The following is an 11,018-nucleotide window of genomic DNA, read 5'->3' on the forward strand; positions in this document are numbered from 1 at the left end:
CCAAGAACCATGGGGGCTCCAGAGATGAAGTGACAGCAACTCAGCTACCATCATGTGGCATGAAGGGCGAAGGGCACGGCCTCCACCAGTGATGAGTGGCCTCACAGTCCTCCTCCTGGCCCGCTCTGCAGTCCAAGTCCAGGACTGAGGTTTGATCAGCTGACCGGGATCACATGCCTGCCGCCAGGAGGCACCAGAAGCAGAAAGGTGGACCCTCCTAGCATTCTAGAGAGACAACAGGCACCACCTCCCCCAGACAACACAACACAGAGAAATCAGAGTCTCTCAGGAAATGACAGTGGGTGCCAGACACACAGAATAAGACAGACAGGTCCTACACAGTGCATGGGGAAATCGAGAGAAAGGGCATCTGGGTGCTGACCTTGCCTACCTTTCTGAAGCCAAACCCTGGAGGTGTTCAGTTTTTGTTTTATTGAGGGAAGAGAGAGGCTTCGAAAGCCAGGCTTAGTCCCTAAAATGGTAATGTGCTCTGTGATCAAGCCAGCAAACTAAAGCAAACCAAACACTGATTAAACAATATGCACTTTCATTATGATACAGGGCAACAACAACAAAAATGAATTGGTCACTGGACAGGGTATTACAGAAACAAGAACTTGTTATTTTGAAAATGGACAAAAATAAAATTAAGAAGAAAGCACATTTTCTCTGTCTTTCCTGTATCAACTCTGTCCTTGGGTAACCAAATGGAAGGTCACAGTAAGCTTCCTTCAAAGGAAGTATCCTGATGGAAAAAAAATGAAGGAATGACAGATTTAGAATTACCATTTTGCAGATCCTCACAAAGAAGTGGATCTATGCATTGTATCAATGGCCACCAACATCACAGAATGAGAGCCTGTTAGGTATGAAGGTCAGTTTTTGGCTGTGCCAGGTCTTAGCTGTGGCATGTGGGCTCTTAGTTGCAGCATGCAAGATTTAGTTCCCAGACCAGGATTCAAACCCAGGCCCCTCGGTATGGGAGGGTGGAGGCTTCATGGACCACTAGGGAAGTCCAGGCATTAATGTCTTTTTATGGAAGAACATAGCACTGATACGGGGATCTTCCCCAAAATAAGGAACCTGAATCTGATCAAGTTCACAGACTCAACTAGCAATTTACAGGAAGTACAGGGTTGAGAAGAATGTGTTAATCTACACCACAAAGATGCAAACAGTAAAAACTAGACTGTGGGAAACTAGAGAACAAACAACTTGGTTTCTTCAAGAAACAGCAAGAAAAAGAGAAAGAAACAGGAGGTAGAACCATAAATCATGAAACAGTTGACACGAGAGCCAATCACATGTGTGTAAGTTACTTGGATCTGATTCAAACAAAACAGCTTAAAATTATGACAACTTTTTGGAAATCTGAATACTGACTGATATTTAACTGTAAGGAATTATTGTTAACGTAGATATGATAATAATAGCATTGTAGTTATGTTAGCTTTATAAACTGAAATATTCACACCTATAAATTATATCTGGAATTTCTTTCAAAATAATCTTGAGGGGAAAGTGGGTAAAAAATACAGATGAAATAAAATTGGCCAAAGATAAATTCTGGAAGTTAGATGAGGGAAACATGAGATTATGCCATATTCTTCCATCTACTTTCAGGTGTTTGAAATTTTCCGTAATAAAAAATGTAAAAAGAAGAATGATGCAAAGCTTCTTGGGTCTTGTTAGTTTCCAGTGTCTTCTATTAAATTTTCATAATATAATGCCTCAGTTCAGTTCAATTTCTCAGTTGTGTCCAACTTTTTGCGACCCCATGGACTGCAGCATGCCAGGCTTCCCTGTCCATCACCAATTCCCAGAGATTCTGGGATTCATGTCTCAGATTCATATCCAGTGAATTGGTGATGCCATCCAACCATCTCATCCTCTGTCGTCCCCTTCTCCTCCCGCCTTCAATCTTGCCCAGCATCAGGGTCTTTTCCAAGGAGTCAGTTCTTCACATCAGGTGGCCAAAGTATTGGAGCTTCAGCTTCAGCATCAGTCCTTCCAATGAATATTCAGGACTGATTTCCTTTAGGATGGACTGGTTTGATCTCCTTGCAGTCCAAGGGACTCTCAAGAGTCTTCTCCAACACCACAGTTCAAAAGCATCAATTCTCTGGTGCTCAGCTTTCTTTATGGTCCATCTCTAACATCCATACATGACCACTGGAAAAACCATAGCTTTGACTAGACAGATCTTTGTCGGCAAAGTAATGTCTCTGCTTTTTAATATAATGCCTACTTAAAAAAAATTTTTTTTGTTTCTTTGGCTGCATCAGGTTTCACTTAGTTATGACTCTCGGGATTTTCACAGGCTCCTGTGGGATTTCTGGTTGTGGCGCTCCGACTCTGTGGTTGTGACGCATGAGCTCAGTTAACCAGCAGCATGTGGGACCTTAGTTCCCCAGTCAGGGATCGAACCTGCATCCCCTGCATTGCAAAGCAGATTCTTAACCACTGGACCATCAGGGAAGTCCCTGTAGTGACTCTTTAAAGCCACAGTGCCGAGGGGAGGAAGTCTCTGGCTCCGCTTCTTGTTCCAATCTTGTGACCTTGTCGTGTGATCAGGATCGGGTGAAACGCAGGTGGGATTAGGGGCAGCAGTGTTTCCCTGTGGTTAACAAGGATCCTTTGGTCATAACTTCTATGAGAACTATGATTATGATCACTAATGTGTCTCAAGTATATTCAATATTTTGTGAAATAGCATTCATTAGTAATGCTAAAAATTAAATAGAGCACTTTAACACCAATGTAATTTTCTGTTCAAATGGAAAGTCTATGTATTCATTAAAATGATTTGATTTAGGGCAGTAAGAAAAGGAATTAGAGAAATGGATTATAAAACATTAAGTAAGAATCCATGAGTCCATAAGGATACCTCAAAGAGGAAGAGAAATTGGGGTGGGGGTGGGGTGGGAAACCTGGCTTTACAAAATTTGTCAACCAATAAATGCAGAAGGAATAGTAAGACATCACAATCTTTCAGTCCTTTCCTGTCCCCAGTAACCATGTTATAAATGATTGAGACAAAGATTTTTTCGTGGATGTTAAAACCTCTGGGTGAAAGGTTCTTGAGGAACAGGACATACATGGGGTCTCAAACTATTACTTCACCTATTATGAATTATGATTAATTACAAAAGGAAAACTATACTATTACAATGGAGAGCTCTGGCGACCACCACTTATCAATGAATCAATCACAGTAACACCAATAAGTGGGACAATCACCTCATATGGCTCCTGGTATGACACATAAGTCCATACATCACCTTTGCAGACCTTGCCCAAAACATTTATCCTGAATCTATTCATGAGGAAATAAAGGCCGTATGCTGACAACTGGTGAATTTCATGAAGGTTATGCTGGGTGTGCTACTTTTTTTTTTCTTTTGGCCACAACATGAGGCTTACGAATTCTTATTTCCTCCACCAGGGATTCAATCTGGGACTGCAGCAGAGAAAACCCCTAGTCCTGACCACTTGACCACTAGGGAATTCCCCTCTATTCATACTTTTCTCTTTAAGTTTCAAAATTAAAAGTTGGAGAAAAAAATAATATGGTTTCTGTTTTGCAAGGTTTATATACAACACAGAACACAAAGCAAAACAAAAAAACACTGGTCGAAGTCTTGACTTAAAATCAATCCATCTCTCCTAAAGTAAATAAGCCTAGCCAAAGTGAAAACAGAATTCCTTCTGGTCCCTCACTGATCCAAAGCCATACCCTCTATATGACCTCTGTTTCGTCACAGAGATGAGCAATATAGATTTTTCCTGTCTCTACCAGGTCAAGAAACCAAAAAGAAGCAAAAAGACAAAGCACAAAAGATGAAGCATGTCTACTGGCTCCAGAAATAAATTCAAGATCTGGGAGCAAACTAACTTTTCAAAATTCGATTTTTCATTATGAAAAAAAAAAAAAACAAACCCTCCTGAAACTCTGTTAACAAACCTAGCAGTAAGTTCTAATATTTTAATAATATTTAAGGGCATGACTATGCCAAAGCCTTTGACTGTATGAACCACAATGAACTCTGGAAAATTCTGAAAGAGATGAGAATACCAAACCACCTGACCCACCTCTTGAGAAACCTATATGCAGGTCAGGAAGCAACAATTAGAACTGGACATGGACCAACAGACTTGTTCCAAATAGGAAAAGGAGTATGTCAAGGCTGTATGTTGTCACCCTGCTTATTTAACTTACATGCAGAGTACATCATGAGAAACACTGGGCTGGAAGAAGCACAAGCTGGAATCAAGATTGCCGGGAGAAACATCAATAACCTCAGATATGCAGATGACACCACCCTTATGGCAAAAAATGAAGAGGAACTAAAACACCTCTTGATGAAAGTGAAAGGGAAGAGTGAAAAAGTTGGCTTAGAGCTCAACATTTAGAAAACTAAGATCATAGCATCTGGTCCCATCACTTCATGGGAAATAGATGGGGAAACAGTGGAAACAGTGTCACTTTACTTTTGGGGGCTCCAAAATCACTGCAGATGGTGATTGCAGCCATGAAATTAGAAGATGCTTACTCCTTGGAAGGAAAGTTATGACCAAACGCTAGACAGCATATTAAAAAGCAGAGACATTACTTTGCCAACAAAGGTCCATCTAGTCAAGGCTATGGTTTTTCCAGTGGTTATGTATGGATGTGAGAGTTGAACTGTGAAGAAAGCTGAGCGCCGAAAAATTGATGCTTTTGAACTGTGGTGTTGGAGAAGATTCTTGAGAGTCCCTTGGACTGCAAGGAGATCCAACCAGTCCATCCTAAAAGAGATCAGTCCTAGGTATTCATTGGAAGGACTGATGCTGAAGCTGAAACTCCAATATTTTGGCCACCTCATGCTAAGAGTTGACTCACTGGAAAAGACCCTGATGCTGGGAGAGACTGGGGGCAGGAGGAGAAGGGGACGACAGAGGATGAGATGGCTGGATGGCATCACCGACTAGATGAACTTGAGTTTGAGTAAACCCCGGGAGTTGGTGATGGACAGGGAGGCCTGGCGTGTTGCGATTCATGGGGTCACAAAGAGTCGGACATACTGAGCAACTAAACTGAAACTGAAGGGCATATACTACAACAAACTAGAAGTATAGGTTTTTTAAAAATAGAAATATTGTTGACTACTACATTATGTTATTTTCAGGTGTGGGCTTCCCTGGTGGCTCAGACGCTAAAGCGTCTGCCCGTAATGCGGGAGACCTGGGTTTGATCCCTGGATCAGGAAGATCCCCTAGAGAAGGAAATGGCAACCCACTCCAATACTCTTGCCTGGAAAATTCCATGGATGGAGGAGCCTGGTAGGCTACAGTCCATGGGGTCATGAAGATTCAGACACGACTGAACAAATTCACTTCACATTTTCAGGTGTACTACATAATGATTTATTTTCATACGTCATGAAATGATTATCATGGTAAGTCTTAGTACCAATCTGTCCATCTGTAAAAGTTATCACAGTGCTATTGACATATTCCTTATGCTGTATATTGTACCCCTGTGGCTTATTTATTTTATAACTAGAGGTTTCTACCTCTTAATCCCCTTCACCTCTCTTGCCCAACCCTCCAAACTCCTCCCCTTTGGTTACCACCAGTTTGCTTTCTGTACCTATGAGTCTGTTTCTGCTTTGTTGTGTTTGTTCCTTTGTTTTTTATATTTCACAATAACTGAAACCTTATGTCTTTCTCTGACTTCACTTACCATAATACCTTCTGGGTCAATCCACATTGTCACAAATGGCAAGATTTCCTTCCTTATGTGAAGGAGTAGCATTCCATTGTATATATATATAAATGTATACCACATTATCTTTGTGCATTCCTCTGTTGATGGACATTTCAGTTGTATCCACGTCTTGGCTACTCTAAATAATGCTGCACTGAACATAGGAGTTCATATATTTTTTCAAATTAGCATTTTTGTTTTCTTCAGAAAAATACCCAGAATTAGGTTGCTGGATTGTATTTGTTGTTGTTGTTTAGTTGCTAAGTCATGTCTGACTCTTTGTGACCCCATGTTCACTTGCCCACCAGGCTGCTCTGTCCATGGGATTCTCTAGGCAAGAATACTGGAGGGGGTTGCCATTTCCTTTTCCAGGGGATATCCTGACCGAAGGATCGAACGCACATCTCCTGCATTGGCAGGCATTTCTTTACTGCTGAGCCACCTGGGAAGCCCCCTGGATTGTATGGTGGAATGATAACCTTGTCAGGTAGAATATTCTTGGTTATAAGTTTTTTCCTTTCTTCACTTTGAACATATTCTTCTTTCTGGCCTGTAAAGTTTCTGCTACAAAGTCAGCTGACAGTCTTACAGAAATTTCCTTGCATGTAATTAGCTGCTTTTCTCTTGCTGCTTTTTAATTTTTTTTTTTTTTTTGCCACTTCAGTTATAATATGTCTTGCTGTGAACCTCTTGGGGTTCATCTTGTTTATTACAACTGACTCTGTGCTTCTTAGACCTGGATGTCTGTTTCTTTCCCAGGTTAGGAAAGTTTTTATCTTTTTTTTTCTTCAAATAAGTACGGGGGTCCAGCCTCAACAGGATCCAGGGGTACCCTCAGGATGAACGGCGTCCGCGAGAGAGAGAGTGAGAGTGAGAGAGAGAGAGAGAGACCAGACTGGGGGTGTGCAGCAGGGTCTGGCAGTGCTTTATTTTTTACCGTAGCTTTTATATTTTAAGTTAGTATATTTTTAAGGGGAAAATAGTTTAACATTATATCAGCTTGTCCTTCATGAAACCAGAGTGTTTTCTGCATACTTCTTTGTTTTTGAGAGTCTTGTACATTATCGTCTGGCCTTGGAGCCTATTGACATCTTATGACCTAGGTGAATGCAAAGCTGTTTTCCGTAATCTATTCTTCAATGTTCCATTTTGCCTTTAACAGAAAACAGAGAAGTTGCAGTCTCATGGCACAGCAGGTTGCAATATAGTAGAAATTCAGTCCTGTTAACACAAAGGTCAGTCCTTTTGCAGAAGTTGTCAGTTAAATTTATCTAAATGGTTTACCAGACAAAGCCTCTGCGGCTCTGGCAAGGCAGCCCCTGTTTAGCACTCCTGGTTAAAGTTAACAGTTTTCTTATTGTTTCCACACTAGGGCTAAACTCTTATTTTTCTAAATCTTTAACTATATTAACAATAGTTTCCCTTGCACAACCTCAGCACATTAAGAGCAAAAACACAGCAAGCATCAGAAAGACAGATATCATCTTTAAGGGGAGCGCCGAGGTAGCTTTTCGAAATCCCTGAAGTCCTGATCTGCCTTGCTTGTCAGGTCTTCTCTTCATGATCTTGTCATAGGTGGGATCTCATGTGCTGGCTCCCGGCAAATAAGTTCTCTCTTTTCTCCTGGTACCACTGTAATGCAAATGTTAGCATGTTTGATATTGCCTGAGGTCTCGTTAAACTGTCATCGATTTTTTAAAAACTCTTTCTGTTCAGTTTTTGGTTATTTCCACTGCTCTGCCTTCCAGATCTCTGAACTATTCCTTTGTATCATCTAATCTACTGATGATTCCTTCTAGAGTATTTTTTGTTACTGTTTTCTTCAGCTCTATCTCGTACTTCTTTATATTTTCTAATGCTTCGCTGAAAATCTCACTATGCTTATCAGTTCTTCTCCCCAGTCTGTATCTTTAAGGTCATTACCCTGAACTCTGTATCAGGGAGATTGCGTACACCCACTTCATTTCGTTCTTTTTCTGAAGTTATGTCTCATTCCTTCATTTGGAACACATTGCTCTGTCTCATTTTGCCCAATTCTGTGTTTATTTCTGTTGGATCAGTCAGCTCCTTTCCTAATCTTGGAGGTGAACCTATGTTGCCGATGTCCTGTGGGCCCAGCACACTCCCTTCTGGCCACAGAGCTCTGTGCTCCAGGTTGTCCCTATGTGGGCTGTGTGCACCCTTCTCTTGTGGCAAGACTAACTACTCTAGGTGTGCTGGCAAGTGGGGCTGGCCCCTGGCCCATTTGGTTTCGAGGCTGTGCCTTGTTCAGTGAGTTGTACCCGCTGAAAGGCAGGGTAGGCCTACCACGTGGTTGGATGTTTGACCCAGGTGGGCGCAGGGTTGCTGCTGGCCCACTGGTAGGTGGGGTCAGGCCCCTGGCACTAACAGGCTGTGAGAATTCCAAATGGTGGCTGCCAATGCTGGTGTTATCATGACAGAGCAAGTTCTCCAAAGTGACAGCATCTCCATGCCCAGGGGGAGTCCCAGCTGCCTCCTGCCTCCCTGGATCCAAGATCAGCAAGCAGGCCTGACCAGAGTCCTTTCAAATTGACATCTACACTGGGTTGTACATACCCTGTAAGAGAAAAGTCTGTTTCCTATAGCCCTCTGGCTCTTCTGAACATAAGCCCCACTGGTTTTCAAAGCCAGATGTTCTGGGGGCTTGTTTTCCTGGTGTGGGTGCCACATGCTGGAAGGTCTGGTGGGTGCATACTCCTCACTCCATGGGGAGGATCTCTATAACTGTGATGTTCCTCCCATTTCCTCACCAACCTCTGGGTGTGGGTCCTGACTCTACTGTATCTGTCCCTCCTACCTGACTCATGCCTCATGTTTTTACTTGTGGGAAATCTTTTCTGTTATTCTTCAGGTTGTTTTCATAGATACTTGCTCTGTAAACAGTTGTAATTCTGGCATGTCCATGGGAAGTATTCAGGGTCTCTGTACTCTGCCATCTTGGTTACCTCCCAAACCAAAGTACAGGTTCTTAATTAAGGATTTATGGTACATGAAGGAACCTGAATTTCATTCTGAAATCATGAGCTAAATAAGTTCAATGAAGTATCACAGTTTTGGTTTTGCTTTATTAGAACAAGTCATAGCTTTGTTAAACTTAGATTCACCCAATTGCCGATTCCAGTAAAAGATTATACACTATATTGTCTGTTTCGAAAGTAATCTACTTGTTCAGGCTGTCTTCTACATTCTTGCAATGTCTACATTCCAAGTAATGACAAAATGCATGAAAGCACTGGTTATATTTATGTCTACTCGTGAAAGATGGATTATACCCAGTGCAAAAAGAAACACTGATAAAAAGTGATCGGCCTGTCATACATATTTTGTACAAGGATAGGTGTGAAGAGGTGTGTTCACTGGAAGAGCCACCCTGCAAATGTGCCAAACACAGCTCAACTGTTTGCCAATCCACCCAACACTTTGAGACAGTAAAACCCCCAAGTTCCTTTATTCACATATATTTTAAAACATAACACAGAACTACATTCTAGTCTCATTAAGTATGTTTATATCTTTTATTATGAGTTTTATCTTTTTAGTGTTAATAAAATTAATTTTAATCAGGCAGCAACCTGTGAAGTAACTGACTCCTCAAATACTGATTCTTTAAGAAAAATCACAGCATCTGGAAAAAAAAAAAAAGCCTAACTGAAGAGCCTGACACCTAAACAAAGTTAACTCAGAGGAACCTGCACTTTGCTCTTATGAAGGAACCCAAATTATCCCAACTCCAGGTAAAAACTATGGACTGCAGAGACTAAGAAATAGTAGCAATTACTTCAGCACTGAGGTACAGCAGAAGAATTAACTAGTGCTGACAAATGTCATTAATATAAAGGCAAAAACAAGCAAAGAAAGGAAAGCAAGCATATAAATCAGAGAGCTTTTCAAAAGTAAGCAGACTTCCTGGGATCCACCTCAGACTTGTCCTATTGGGACTGAGATTCAGACTGATACAAACACTTTCCCCTAAAACTTCCACGTGATTTTACACACACCCAGGGATGAGGATCATTGGCATAAACACAAAGAAGGTTAAAGAGGGAAGGGGTGGGGGGCAGGGGGGAGGAAGCAAAAAGACCTTCAGACAATAGGCACTAATCACGTCCATTTCTGTGTTTAAAACATCAGCTTCACAATTTAGACTGTGTTCGTTAATTTCATAGTACCCTCTACTGGTCAGGAAAGGTATCTAGGATTCTTCAACTAAAGTACAAAAATCTCCAACTTTTGTTAACAATTAGCTGAGAGAGAACACATTTAGAAACAAGTGAACCTTCATTATTTCTATATTTTCTCATAATTTAAGTGTAAAGTGGGATGGCAAAGACTGTGCTGGCAAATAGTCTTACACTTGATCTCGACAGTCAGGAGCAGTTTTTTACTCTACAATATTCAGTAGTATCCCTGGCCTCCAAGCACCAGATGCCAGCTGGAAACCCTTCCCCCAAGTGGTACAACCCAAACCTTCCACAGATGTTGTTCAATGACCCGCCCCCACCTCCCAGAGTGGAGGGGAACACTGCCTTTAGTCATAAATCAGTGACTCACACAATAAAAATGTTCCTGAGAAACAGATAATCTTTAATTTCTGTAAACTAGGTTCATAAAAAATACCTTATTAAGAACAAACCACTATAGAGAAGGTTTATTTTTAAACAAACTATTATGGAATTTGTTCATGGATAGCATGTGTATGTACATGAACGTTCTATGTTTTTAAATTTAAGCATCTTGTAATACATAAATCTATGCAGTACTAGAGTTTAAAACTGACATCTCCTGGTTGTTTAAGTTTTCACTTTAAAGATAAGACCAAAATCAAAAACCTGAAAGAATCAAAGAATATAGCTGTAATTCTAAAGTAGCATCAACAAAGCAAGTGTTATTCTTATGAGCATTAATGGACTATATTGAAACAAAGTAAAATCTAAGTCTTGTTCTGTCCTTACTTTGAAATGTTGCCACTGAAATCGATTATAGATGTTTATTATGAAAGATGCTACTATAAAGGTTGCAGGCTCAAAACTACTCAAAATTAAATTTATGGAATAACTAGAAAATAGGCTGATTTGGAACCTGTGCATAGTTTTATAGTATTAATTAGTAACTTTTTTTTAAAGACCTTCTCTAGAAAGCTGGTGCTTTCATATAAATAAGTTTTAAAACCAACTCCCTTGAGTGTTTTCAATTATCACATAGAACAATGACCCAAATAATTTCAAATGATCAGATATTTAGGCAACAA

The sequence above is a fragment of the Cervus canadensis genome, chromosome 9 (genome assembly GCF_019320065.1).
Source record: "Cervus canadensis isolate Bull #8, Minnesota chromosome 9, ASM1932006v1, whole genome shotgun sequence".
NCBI classification, from domain to species: Eukaryota; Metazoa; Chordata; class Mammalia; order Artiodactyla; family Cervidae; genus Cervus; species Cervus canadensis.